This window comes from Pinus tabuliformis, chromosome 5_2, assembly GCF_031772625.1.
Source record: "Pinus tabuliformis cultivar Carrire ecotype Pingquan chromosome 5_2, CPIR1, whole genome shotgun sequence".
NCBI classification, from domain to species: domain Eukaryota; kingdom Viridiplantae; phylum Streptophyta; class Pinopsida; order Pinales; family Pinaceae; genus Pinus; species Pinus tabuliformis.
Window position 1 is genome coordinate 280,446,742 of NC_142306.1, and position 14,170 is coordinate 280,460,911.

Below are 14,170 nucleotides of genomic sequence, written 5' to 3' on the forward strand. Positions count from 1 at the left end.
AAGGAGAGGCCCGGTAGGGGCTCACCATTCCGATGGTGAGGCCCGGTAGGGGCTCGACTGTTAAGGACCTTTAGGTACTCGACCATAGGGAGAGGAGAGGGATTTATCGCTCGACCATAAGGATGCGTAAGCAGGCTCGACTGTTAAGGAGAGGACCCTTTAGGGGGCTCGACCATTAGGGAGAGGAGAGGACCTTTAGGTACTCGACTGTTAAGGATGCGTAAGCAGGCTCGACCATAGGGAGAGGACCTTTAGGTACTCGACCATAAGGGAGAGGAGAGGGAGAGGATGCGCAAGCAGGCTCGACTGTTAAGGATGCATAAGCAGGCTCGACTGTTAAGGAGAGGACCCTTTAGGGGGCTCGACCATTAGGGAGAGGAGAGGACCTTTAGGTGCTCGACTGATAAGGATGCATAAGCAGGCTCGACCATAGGGAGAGGACCTTTAGGTGCTCGACCATAAGGGAGAGGAGAGGATGCGTAAGCAGGCTCGACTGTTAAGGAGAGGACCCTTTAGGGGGCTCGACCATTAGGGAGAGGAGAGGACCTTTAGGTGCTCGATTGTTAAGGAGAGGGAGAGGGAGAGGAGAGGAGAAACATCATCTATACAATGTCGTAGCTTATATATCCGTAACGGAAGCAGCCCTTCCTTCCATCTAGGACAGGGTGACGAGCTGCTGCCAGGACATTAGAAGTATAAGGATAAAGGCCCAGACACGACACTCCTTTCCTTATTACTATTGCTATGATTTTCACTTAATGAGGGGGTAACTATAGACTCAGGTAACTATAGGTATAACGGGTAAGTATTATTACGTATATAAGAAACGATTACCGCTTCAATGGCCCTAAAGCAATGCTATCACTGGACCATCCCTACCTCTAGCACTGGCCCTACATCAATCAATGGCCCTACATCACCGGCCGGCACAGAACCTTCAAGCAAGCTAGGATTGACTCACAAGGCGGGGAGTGTGACAACATACGTTCGTTTTTCCGGGTTCGGTGAAATTGACTTGGCTTCGCCGAAAGGTAAGAAAGCTTTCACTCACTGCACTTTCTTCATCTCTGGAAGCATCAGGCTCGCGAGGCGAGGTCCCTCGCTCTTGCGACATGCTATGTTTCCCTTATACGCTCTCGAGTAAGGGTGGGTCCCGTGCTTTGTGCCTCACGCATTACAGGTATCCCTACAGGTTTGTGTAGCAGGTCGCCCTACCGACACCAATCATCATATCGGTCCCTAAGCCCCATTGCTGGAAAGCTTGGCTTCAGAACCGTACGTTAAGCTTCCACCTCATACGGCTCCTCCCGGGATCGGATCAATTCTAGAGCTATAGAAAGAATATGGCAGTGCTTTTCAGGAGTTTAAGGTTGTGGCACACCCCCGAAAACACATTCTCATTTTCATAAAAGCACCCGGCAGGCAGGGAAAGAGTCTTTCCAATGGGCATATTTGAATAGCTGGATGGTGGGCGGATATTCCACTTACTGATTGGTATAAATAGAATACTGATCGCAGCTTACTTCTTTACTTGGCCTATTGATCTGGTCCGGAGAAAGCGAATACTCCAGACGTGCGTAGTCTAAATAAGGATTCAACCCATGGCCCGAACAAGGCATACATTGGTCTAAATAGAACACCATTTACTTGGTAGAGAACCACATCCGCTTTTGTCAGAGTATAGAATAGGGATTAGCCCCTGCTTCTATCAGAGTCAATGAAAAAGATTAGTTTGTTATTCGCTACTATTCGCTACGCAATAATGAAGAGAACCGTTACCCGCAGAAGCGGATCAACCGTGCTAGTTTGTCAGTCGCATCCCCCAAGAGTCCCCTCCGCCCGTTAATAAGATTGCTTGCCAGCCCAAGCATCTATTATATATGTCTGCTTGAGTGACTCAACCTTCAAGATGACAACATGAGTTCACCCCAGCCTTGAGCAGATCCACCACATCTTAGCCCAAGGTGCCTATCCCTCGGTGAATCCAACCACCCCGCCGCTCATGCGTCATGTAAAAAAGGTATCATAGGTCAAACTAGTCGAGCTATGGGGGAAGCATAACAGACATCAAGGGTCGGTCATGTCCCTCGGGAAGCAAGCAAGAAGATCGGCGATCCTATGATGGAAAGTAAGGGCCAATATTTCAACTATCGCCGAGCTGTATCTGTAATATCCATATCCAGAGGGACAATGCTCCATCTCGAGAAAAGAAAAACCAGGTCGATCAAGGTCAGGCATGTCCCGAAGCCCGGTAGGTCATCCGATGACCGGACGGGGCCCCTCGAGGACCGAAACTCGTACCATCCGTCCCTTCCTAACCAATCGTCCCATCTTTGACCGGCCCTTCCTAAAATCATCAAGACCGTACCTTCCGATCTAAGCTCTCTGCTACGCCTAGATTCTTAGGTTTGTACCTGTCACTTAGAAATTTGTCCCTCACATGGATCCATACAAAGATTGCTCTGTACTTGTAGAATCCATCGGGCTTCCAAGTGCCAGCAAAACGAGCAGAGAAATAAGAGGCAAACCTAGGTCCTATAGAATCTATCTATTGGTTGTAGGGTGGTTCCTTTTATGCCTCTACGGTTTTATAGATAGCTGGAAGATCTATGACAATTTCCAGAAGGAGCACATGTTTTAGGATTGGGATTCAATCGTAGGGAGGGGGGAAGTTGAGGTTCGTTTTAAGGCTAACCTGTCCCGCTTCCTTTTCCATAGGAAATCGATGTTCCAACCAAAGTATGGCTGCTAGCTTGAGTGTCTGATGTGAGTGGGAGACAGGCCTACGAACCTCAGGTAGATTCATTGTATAATGGTACGAAGGTGGTTCCTGCCACCCACCAGGAGCGTAAAACCCTCCCAACCATGTTTCTCCTGCACGCACTCATGGTCGGAGTAGCCGCGATGGCCCTTACCGCGGTGGCGGGACTATGTGCTTGCTCCTCCCGCCCCGGAAGCATGGGCTTGTGGAAGAATCCTGCCCTTATGGAATGGAAGTGAATTGGTCGAGCCCTCTCCTCTCCTCTCCTTAACAGTCGAGCCCCCTAAAGGGTCCTCTCCCTATGGTCGAGTGCCTCCGGTCCTTAACAGTCGAGCCTGCTTACACATCCTTATAGTCGAGCGTTCGTACCTCACCCTATTCGATCGAGAGAGCGTGAATGCATATATTATATATGTTATTATGCCATGAATGAATTATATATGTCATTACAAAACCTCCGCCTCCTAAAATGACAAAAATAGGACCTTTAGGTACTCGACCATAAGGACCTTTAGGTGCTCGACTGTTAAGGACCTTTAGGTGCTCGACCATAAGGGAGAGGAGAGGGAGAGGAGGGAAATCTGTGATGTTCAAACCTCCGCCAAAGCATATATTCTCTATGTCATTATGCATGAATGAATTATATATGCCATTACGACAGCATCTGAATCTCTATTTTATGAAGCCGCAACTATGGTTCCATCATGAAAGTGATTAGCCGAAACTTCAACAAGGAGATACGGCATGGTAGCATGGTACTTTCTCTCCTTGTTGAAGGCGATGTGAGGAAAGGATGGCTCAACCTTAGGGAGAGGAAGAAAGGCTGTCCTTACATAAGGTACGTTTAGTTCTTTCCCGCATCGGGGAAGGAGCATAGGCCAATCGATGTTGAGGAGCGGAGAGGCAGGTTCTTTATATACGTTACACTAGAAATGCCAGTGAGGCTCAACCAAGCTAGATCAATGCTTTTCTTTATATACGTTACACCAGAAATGCCAGTGAGGTTGTGAGCGTAATGACATATATAATGAATGCCGACCAAGACAATGAGTAAGTGACTGCTGGTCATTCTTAATTGATAGCCGGTGAAATGGTGGTAGTTATATATGAGCATGTGGTATCGATGTGAAATCGATGGTGTTGGTCGAGTCACTAACGTACCTCTCCTCTCCTCTCCCTCTCCCTTATGGTCGAGTATGAATGGGTTGATCTTGCCTTCTTCATCCTCCTATTTGGCTCTCCCTAATGCAGATAACACTCGATGTGGCCGCGGCCCTGGGCATCTGGAGCTACCCCTACTATGAATGAAACCCGCCCCCCCTAAAGAATAAGAAGTTCTCATTCCCATAAGCCCCTGTTCCGAATGATCTTCGCCCGTATTTCCAATGCCATGAGACGATTGCGTATCAAATTGTGCATTCTATGGACAACATTCCATGCAGCAGAGTCGTTGTTTCCCCTTATACCTATTGATATGTCGTCACAGTAACGACCGTAGTCTAATTTCATTTATCTACACAGGTGAAGGGCATAGAGATCTAACTGATGGAGAGCGATATTCATAAGTACAGGGGAAGTACTGCACCTTGGGGGAGCCCTATACCCTTGTTAGTGAAGTCTGTTTCGTCCGTGGTCTGTGAGGTCTAAGCGGAGATATTATCTACACCAGCGGAGGCGCTCGATTGACTACAGGAGATCAAGGTCAACGACTGGTAAATTGAAACCTGTGAACCTAGCCTAACGTGTAGAAGATTTCACTTTATAGAGCTTGCCTTATGTCTGGAATATTGACATTACGAACCTGGCCTTATCTCGAGTAGCTGGTTCATTCCCCCATTGCGAACGTGGCCTTTAAGTGGTAATTTCAAGAGTGAAAGGGTGACCTGGTAAAAGCAGGTTAAGCCCTAGCTTTCCTCTTTTCTAATCGCGGCGATCTGGTTCGATAAATGTGGGCAGGATGATTTGAACTAAACGAATAGATGCTTCGATTGCTTTATACCGCTTCCCGAAAGCAGTGCCCTTACCATCTCAAGTTGTAGGGGCGGTCAGGATCGATAGCTCACAGAGGATCAGGAGGAAGCTAGTCTATCTCCGTCCACTCATGCTTGCATGCCGTCCCTCCCATTGAAATACAATTAGTGGATACTTATTGATTGAAATGAAATCAAAATAGTGAGATTGAACCATCCCCAATCATCACGCAATCGAACCATCACTCACCAATCTTCACTCACACCGACCTACCCGCCATGCAGTCTCTCCCGCCAAATAGTAGTTATGGTAGGATTAGTTCAGGCAGGAGAAGGATTAGTTCCGCCAAGCAATGCCCACTACTGCTTCTCTCGCTAGCACTCTCACTCGCACTACCTCCCTCACGGAGGAGTAAGTCATGGCAGTAAAAGGGGGAATGCGTTCTTGCTGGCTGGCCGTCCCACTCATGCCTTCATTAAGGCTTGAAGAAAGGATTGATTCAAGTACTTTCCCACCTTCAACAATAGCTGGTTCTACTTAAATAGCTGGTCCTACCTTCGATAGATCGGTCTAGTCTTACCTTGTATGGAAGGTCTGGTAAGACGATCAAAAAGGCTGGTCCTACCTAGCTTATCGGGTTACTGGCTGGTCCTAAGAAGGTCAAGGAACGTTTCAAGACTAATCCTTGGGTGGTGTCGTTCTAAGGTCGCGAAGCAGGGTCTGTCTCTTCTCTAGCGGGGTGATAAGGGAATCCACTAACACACGATGTAGCGATGGTCGTTTTCAGGCAAGAATCCCAGGTAGGGTCTAGTCTATTTGGTGGCCTAGCAATAGCGTAAGTAAGTGGTGGGAAATTCCCCACCCACAATTTGAAAGTGCGAAGGTCCGTTCTAAGATTGCTAGTAATCTGTTCTGCAAAGGTCAAGTCGATGTGGGTGACTCTCCCGAATGAATAGATCACGCCCATCATCATAAGGATCTGCATCTCGGTATGGGTTGGGATCGTCAAGATGAGGGGAATTGTCATGTAGATGGGAGCAATAAGGAGTGGGAGCAATAAGGAGAGTGGTCAAGCAAGCGGGTAATGCCAGATCATCATTTAACCTATCGTAGTAGCCGTCGAGGTCTCAACGACGCAGGCAGGCAGAGTGCCCTTACTTAGAGGCACCTAGTAGTGATAATACGGCGTAGCAGCGTCTTTCTAGCGGGTCTAAAGAAGCAAAGCATGATGTGCCTTGTCCCTCGAATCATGGAAACGACGGGTTTCATATAAGAAACACCCCCCTCTCAGAAGCTCTTTCGGATCCATCGGAACCGACCTTGTAGCCCCCACTAGGTTTATTCGGAGCCAGGACTCACTTTAGAATTTCTATAGACCTTGAAACTCTTATTATTTCAAATCCTCGTAGCTGCTATCCCGCCTTACATACCGTACCCTTATACTTAAGTGCATGCTACCTTTTAGTTTTAGACCAGACCTTTTACTTTATGCTACCAGATGCTGTCAGAACCCTAGGAAATTAGATTATGGGGTGCTCCCATTAATTTGATGAACCAGCCAACTACACGAGAGTTGCTTTCAGGTATGGCGGCCTCTATGAACTACCCCTTTACTTTAGTTACTTTTTCACCTGCTAGAAGAACTAGATCTGGTAGCGGAGCCCTGTATCTTCACCTTTGCCTTTGGAGCCACCAATTATATAACCCCCCGCATTGGGATTGATTCTTTCAGACAGGATTTCATAGTTGTACCGAAGGAACATACCTTTGCTTTACTTACCATATACCAGAACTTGGAGATAGATCTTCAGCCCTAGACCTGCAATCAGAGCATATTTGTGTTGGTAGTCACCGGTAGACCTTACAAGACAGCTGCTTATGGAATCGTGGGATGGATCAGGAAGTGGAATTGGTTCATTAGACCTTGTTCAGACAATACACCTGCCACAAAGACTTTCTATCTAGCTACCCTATACCTTGAAGTCTTACCAGGAAGCCTATACCATGAGGAGGTCTTTGGAGGAACAGCTATCAGACCCTTACCTTGTCTTTAACTCACCCACCTGTCTGTTGAATTTGAAATAACAAGCTGTCGTAAACCTTGCTCTATTGATCCACCTTTGCATACCTAAACTCTTGCGACATATACAAGTAAGAAGCATGATAACCCGGTAAGGAACATAAAGGGCGGGAAGGAGACCATATTGATCTCTATTGTTCCTTATCAAAAGGCTACCTACATAATCTATCCGTTGTACCGCCCCTCTCCTCTCCTCTCTGCCGATGTGCTAAAGCAACCCAATCCCTACCTAACCGGTGCTACTTGCCATTGCTGACTGTAAATTGTTCACACATGGGACGAACACGTACTTCTTCCTGGGCATGGGGAATAGGAAACAGGTCAAAAAAGCACATCAATCGGTGACTCACAGATCACCAGTATGGCCTCGTGTTATGTGATTGAACTCTATGTTCATTGTGCTATGGGAAGGGTCTATACTTTAATGGGGAGTAAAGGTGAAATGCGGAATCGGGCTAAACAGGGTGCTTGTGCTCTGGGACTTCATTTCATACAATTCCTCTCGGCATTGATAGCGCACCTAATCAGTTCAGAAACCTAATCATTTAAGTGAATCCAATTAATCAGGGCTATTGTCCAACCCCGGTTCACTATTCCTCCGGTATGCACGCACGTATATAAAGCAATCAACTGTGAAGAAAGTATAGAGCAGCGGGTGAGCCATCAAGAATAAGGTGGCGCTCTGCATGCGCTATTGAGCTCGTGTATTATATATGTTATTTTGCATTTACTCACTCAGCCTCATTGAACCTCATTCATTGTGTAACCTCATCGGTAACAACCTCCATCAACAACTAACCCTCATTCATTGTTGTCAACACCTCATTTGTACGCTCCACCCCCAACTAAGTGTTAAATCACTAAATCAATTATGTCTTTTTGGCAGAATCCAAATCCTCCAGCTCCTAAAACAACCTCCTTATCTCTTGGAATCCTAACGGTTGGTATAACCCTAATCATCCAGCTCCACCTACCACTCCTTTTGAATGATTGTCTCTTTCTTTTCCTTTTGAATGATTGTCTCTTTCTTTTTGGGAAAGCAGCAGACTGATGAATAAAGAAAATGAAACTTTTTTCAATGGCTCTTAAGTAGGACCGGCTGGCAATGTAAGGGCTATAGGAATTGTCTATGATCGGTGGCTATGTGAGGCTATTTCTGAATGTTGAATGAACCTCAACCACTAGTCAAATGTTGTATATAAAGGTCATTCCCTCCATCTAGCCCAGGTAATAACATTCCTTCTTCCCGAGGCTCCATATTCTTAGAGGTTCAAGTTGAGGGTGAAGAAAATAGATGATGGCTTGCTTTTATCTACTTTGCACCCCGGGGAGTAAGGCAGCCAGGGTTGGACGAGTGAGTGGGCTGGAAACAGCCATAGTCAGGCAGTCACATAGAGCACCCAACATGGATATGGTGGAAAATTGAGCACCCACATAGACATACAGCCCATACATAGACACATCCATAGATAGCATTGATAGATCATATATAACATAGCGTAGAAAATCAATAGCTGCTAAATGCGCGCTACGCGTTAAAGGAATTGAAATACATACCCGAAAGAGGAGAGGCCATACCCCCCTCACGATACGGTATGGGGCCAACACTGTGAGGCACACTGCCTGCTAATCGATACCACACTTGCTGATTGCCGAAGGTAGGTCTCTTGCTTTATCGATCTTGCTATCCAACCTGTCAACGTTTACTTGCTTTCTCATTTCCCCATCGTTTCCACCAGAATCAATACATTGAGCCATGTTGTTTACATACAAAAGCATATCAATTAAGACATGCCGCCAGACGATTAGAAAGGAATAAACCCCTCAATGAATAGGAAGGAAAAGTTTGAGCCAACATAACCAATAGAGAAAATAGAAAAGAAGTACCCTATTGAGCATACCCAAAAGAAGTAGTTCATCCATTGATCCAACGAACGAGATTTATTATATTACCATGTTACCATTTACCATCGTTCTCACCATAGGATATTTATGTTGTTTCCATTCCCCTATTATTTCCAATCTTTGCCAGAAGGTCATTGTATATAGCCAATCATAGACACAAGGAGGTCATAGCCGATAGTCCATCATTGTCAGCCGGTCATTGTAAACCAGTCCAATAGTCATCATTGCCAGAAGGTCATTGTATATAGCCGCTAGTTGATGCAGTCGATGCAATTGATCCTGCTACTTGATGATGCGATGCCAGTTTAGCTATCTGGAAACAATCTTTAGGGGTTCCGGGGGTCTGCCGACAACCCTCAAATCTCGATCCAGGGGTCGATGCACTCAATGCCCCAAGAGCCGATCCTAGATTCGATGCCTGTTGTCGATCACTCAATCATCCAGATGGATCCAATTCAACCTTAGTGGATTTGATATCATGCATTATAGACTTTACTTCAGATGCAAGAGCAAGAGGATCATTATTTTGTAGTTCAAGAGTGAAGAGTTTAATCGTGAGTTGAACAACTTTCAGCTTTTGTAAGGCTTCAAAGGCAGTTGAAAATGGCGAAATATGGTGACTCACCTCTTCATTTACAGATGCTACGATTAATGCATAAGCTTTACTATTCTTGTTTTCCCAAATGACGAGCTCTTTGTCTGAGGTAGGCTATTCTGGTTCTTTGTCTCCGTCTCCAACACATACTCCTTTCCACAACTCATTGAAAATGAGGGTGTGTTTTATCATCCGGGACCACTCAGGATAGTTCTCCTTGCCAGTGAGAACTATTCCCACAATAGATATGATTGAATGCATATTGTAAAAAAATACTTCTAATGGCAAAAATATGTGTACTATAAAAATACTTCTTCTGATAGAAAAATACTTTTGCCAATATACAGTAAAATTGTACTTTTTGTGGTAATTTTTAAAAAATTACAATTCAAAGAGGCATTGGTATGACAACTCTATATTGAAATATAGTACTATAATGAAAAACTTAGAGTATTCACACTATTTTGCACATGGTCTCACACATAGTCATTACACGATATTACACCAATGCATGAATAGTGTAACTATGGACCTTCAAAACATTTTTTTTTTCAACACACAACATACCACTCAAACAAACCATTTATGCCATTCAATGCACCCTCACAGTGTTCCCACACGTCGCACTCTTCAATTAAAGGTTGAGAGGCATTACACTGTCTTAAAGCACTAAAGAATTTAGATCAGTCACGTTGATTAACTCCTCGATTAGACTGTTCCTCTAGCCACTAGCACCGACCCCTTTCGTTCTGAAATGTCAATGAAAGATAGTCGATACATCTTCAACAAAACTGGACTGAAACCATGTCAGACAAGCAAGCAGACTTGCGTGAAGCGCTGCTATATAATAGCCCCTTTTAGATAGGCGAATGCATAACATAATGGAACGGAGGTCTCAGTTCAGTTAATGTAATGCTGGCAGTAGTAGGTCTTGGTTCAGTTAATGTAACGCGTAGGCTCACGATGTCACATAGCAATAACTATGCAAAGTGAGAGCCTCCGTCGATCTCCCATGAGCTCTACCAGAACTAGCAAGAGTCCATGCCTCACCGTGCAATCCACACCATTTGTGAATGTCACTACCTCTAGATTTCCAAAATCAATTCTCCATCAAGAGAACCAGCGAACTATTCTCAAAGGAAAGAGAAGCATCATGACACCGGTGAGCCACTACGCAGGAACAAAATACAAAATCTCAACTATTAATAAAAAAGGGAAGGAAGACACGAGCAGAAAACAATAAAAAAAAACTTGGAGGAGCAGCGTATGGAGGGAGCAGTGTTTAGATGTTTATGAGCAGCGAGAATAATGGTGAATAGCAGGTGGAGTAGCAGGCTCTGAAACCTACCACAGATTATATGAGAGCTGGCTACACATTAGAGCAAGGGGCAGCATATATATGGGAAACTGAATTCGGTCAGATGGGCAGGTGTGAATTCTACAAAATAGACAGAACATAGGCAGAAACTGATACCAGGAGTTACACAAAACCTAATTTTGGGAGCTGGCTCTGATACTATGTTAGGCCAGGTAGTAACTCCTCTGAGCAAAATTGATTCGTATGTTTATTCCTTTAGGTTGGTCTTCATTATATACATGAGGGAGAGACTGTTCACTTCATCTCCCGATCACTGTTCACATTACTTATTTATTTATTTGCATTATGTTCACCCAATCCTGATGATTAGGTGTCAACATATTTTCTAGAGGAAAAGAGATTTAGTTATTCCTATGAAGAGATCCCTGAGATCCAATGTCATGCACAAAAGATTTTCCATCAATTTGATCCATGATGCAAAAAGATTTTGGATCCCAAATACCAAACACACATAGACACCATGGCAAGAGCATGTTCTTAGGGAAGTTTTATAAATAGGAGGAGAAGGGACACCAGCACGAGCCAACCTGCAACAATAATCCTCAAAAAACCATATAGAAATTACTTAAGCTGAGAGATGGCAGGACAAGATCACAACATGACAACTAAATTAAATTCATTCTCTCTCAAAATGTTGTGGTCACTAAAGTCGAGAGAAGGCACATTAAATCTAGCTTGAAGAGGAATAAATGGATGTGATCACTCGAAGTTGAAGGAAGTTGGAGAGGGTGCCAACTGTGTGTCAGTGTGTGACACCTGGGGATGGTTATGATAGGAGAAGGCTAGAAGGGAGGCTCTGACCATCGAAAAATTAAATTCAACTTCCAAAGAGAACCTATAAAATTAATATGTGATCTTCTCCCAAAGCACGAAACCATGTGTTGGGATGAGGAAAAGGTATGTTTTCTCCTCATAAATAGCCTAATTAAGCATTTGCTTTCACTTTTTTATCTTCGTTTTATGGATCAAAATAGAGGGAAAAACAAAAAAAGTTGGGAAAAGTCGATTAGTAACAAATTAGATAAATCTGGGCACAGAAAATTAACTTTCACTATCTTTATATGCAGGGATGCAGATTGGACGATAGTTCTTCAATCGATAGAACAACAATAGCCAGTAAAGGAAGAGGGACAATGTCCTGAGCATGAAATAAAGCGGAAGACCACGAGGATCGATGCTATTTTATGATGAAATCAAGATCGAGTATTGTGAAATCCTCAGGATCCCCTGATCCTGAGGACTTGCTTTTATCTATTTACTTTTCCAAATGTTATATAATGCTGTGAGGTGAACTGAACAACTAGTTTAGGAATTCGCAGATTGTAACTATTATTTTTCGACATATAATACTTTCATCTCGGTGTTGTAACTCTGTTATTGATTTTAATGAAGAAGACTACGTTTAATTCATAATCGTATTTTGAGTATCTAACAGCGGGGACTTCTGGAGACTTTGGGCCCAGTCAATAGAAGATCTACTGCTCCAATTGTGTTATAATTATTTATGTTTATTCTTCATTGTTCATTATTATTAGTTTGCAAAGTTAGTATCATTCTAATTACTGTGAGGATTGATGATTTTGATTTGCATTGTTGTTCAGTCAAGATTCTAGATTTAGCTGTGTGATTATATATGCATGATGCTCTTTATTGAAATGGTTATGTTATATGCGTGATGCTCTTTATTGAATTGGTTATGTTCATTCTAGATTTTTGTTCATTCTAAGGTAACACTATCATAGATTTCAAAGCTAGAGTGATTTCTTTCCATGAGATGTTTATATGGTTATTTGTTGTTCAATTATCATAGCTTTCCTTCATGTTAAATGAGTGAGTTTCAATACCAATTAGATTGTCAAGTGTGATTCTTTCGATTTACATTTTGATTCAATTTCTTATAGAATAGATTAAGTAGCTTTGAAAGTGTGTTATGAATTCTTTTCAGAAGTGTTTGGATTGAAGTTAGAGAAATAACCATTAGCAATTGCAACGATTCCAATATAAATTGACCTCTAAATTCACTATGTATATAGTTCTGACACTCTTGAAATAAAAATACTTACCTTGGGTTGATAATGAATGTAGGTATTGAGATTGGTTGTAATAAGACATCTTAGTGCACCAACATTTTGGTGTCATTATCGAGGAGATTGTTTCAAAGTGATTTCATTTTATCTTGTTGTAAGAGAATTGGGTTTTAAAAGTGAGAGGTAAGAACTTGTGTGACCAGCAAGTAAAGTGCTTGCTCATCATCCCACTTTTCAGCAAAAGAATAGAGGTTAAATAGAAATAGTTTTTTACGAATGACTAGGAATAAAAAGATATAAAAGGATTAGAACCCCCCACCTAAACCCACAAAACCCATGGGATCGGTGAACCTTGGGAGAATAACTTTTATAGATGAAATCGTAAGAAAAGTAGAGTCTCAGGCATCAGTAGGATTCTAGACTGTCTTTGGAAAAGTCCCTACTGTAATCCCTCTAGCAACAAGCTCACCATCTACATCCTATGCTAAGATTCATAGTCAAATTAGAGGATCGGAACGGAGTTTTCAGGTTACAACAAATTTACATTCTGATCCTCTATAAGAGGGAAAATCATGCAACTTAAAAGAAGGAGAGGGAGAAACTAGTGGAACTGCTAAGGTAGGGCCTCAGTTATCTGAACAAGGATCTTCTATGATCCTAGATCTAGGAAGTGCTGCAAAACCAACTCGAATTGTGAATCCTCTGCTTACTCACATAGCACCCCCTAAAATCCTTGAAGGATATTGGCACATTTTTTACCAAATGGAATATCTACCACCTCAAGGTCTGACCTTGACATTGGAATACCCCATAGTCGACCAAGTGGCCAATGCCCCGATTAAAGCTAGTCCCTTACAAAGCATCCCAACTTTTCATGGGATGATCACAGAGGATTCATATGCCTTCTTATTTGAGTTTGATTTCCTCTACAAAGGATATGACTACACCACTGACCCTCAAAAACTAAAATTGTTCCCTTCTACTCTAAAAGGAGCAGCTTTGAGGTGGTTCATGGGTCTAGGCAGACATACTATTAACTCTTGGGATGACATGAAAACTTCTTTTCTCACAAGATACCAAGACTTTTTCAAGACTAGGGAATTAAAAGATGAAATCTTTAAGATGGCTGCAAAGGATAATGAAACTCTAGAAGAATATGTTGAACAATTTCACTATAATTTGCAGAGATCCCCTCACACCACTTTACTAAAAGAAGTCCTGAGAGTTATCTTAATTAATGGAATGAAAGAAGAATGGATAGAAACTCTAAATTTGATGGGGAAAGGAGATATTTCTCAAGAATATTATGATGAAATCATTCGCTTGTGTATCAGGTGTTCGCGAGGTAGCACACGCATAAGGTCAGGAAGCCGAGATCCTATGACCAGAGGAAGAAAAACACACAGTGGAGGCGTAACAAGGATGGAAATTGATAACCTCCTAGAATACCTCA

General features: G+C 43.1%; 1 pseudogene; it reads left to right on the top strand.

The window, feature by feature from the left end:
- The first annotated feature begins 841 nt into the window (after window positions 1-841).
- Window positions 842-14,170, top strand: part of LOC149158611 (putative beta-glucosidase 6) — a 151,425-nt pseudogene continuing 138,096 nt past the window's right edge.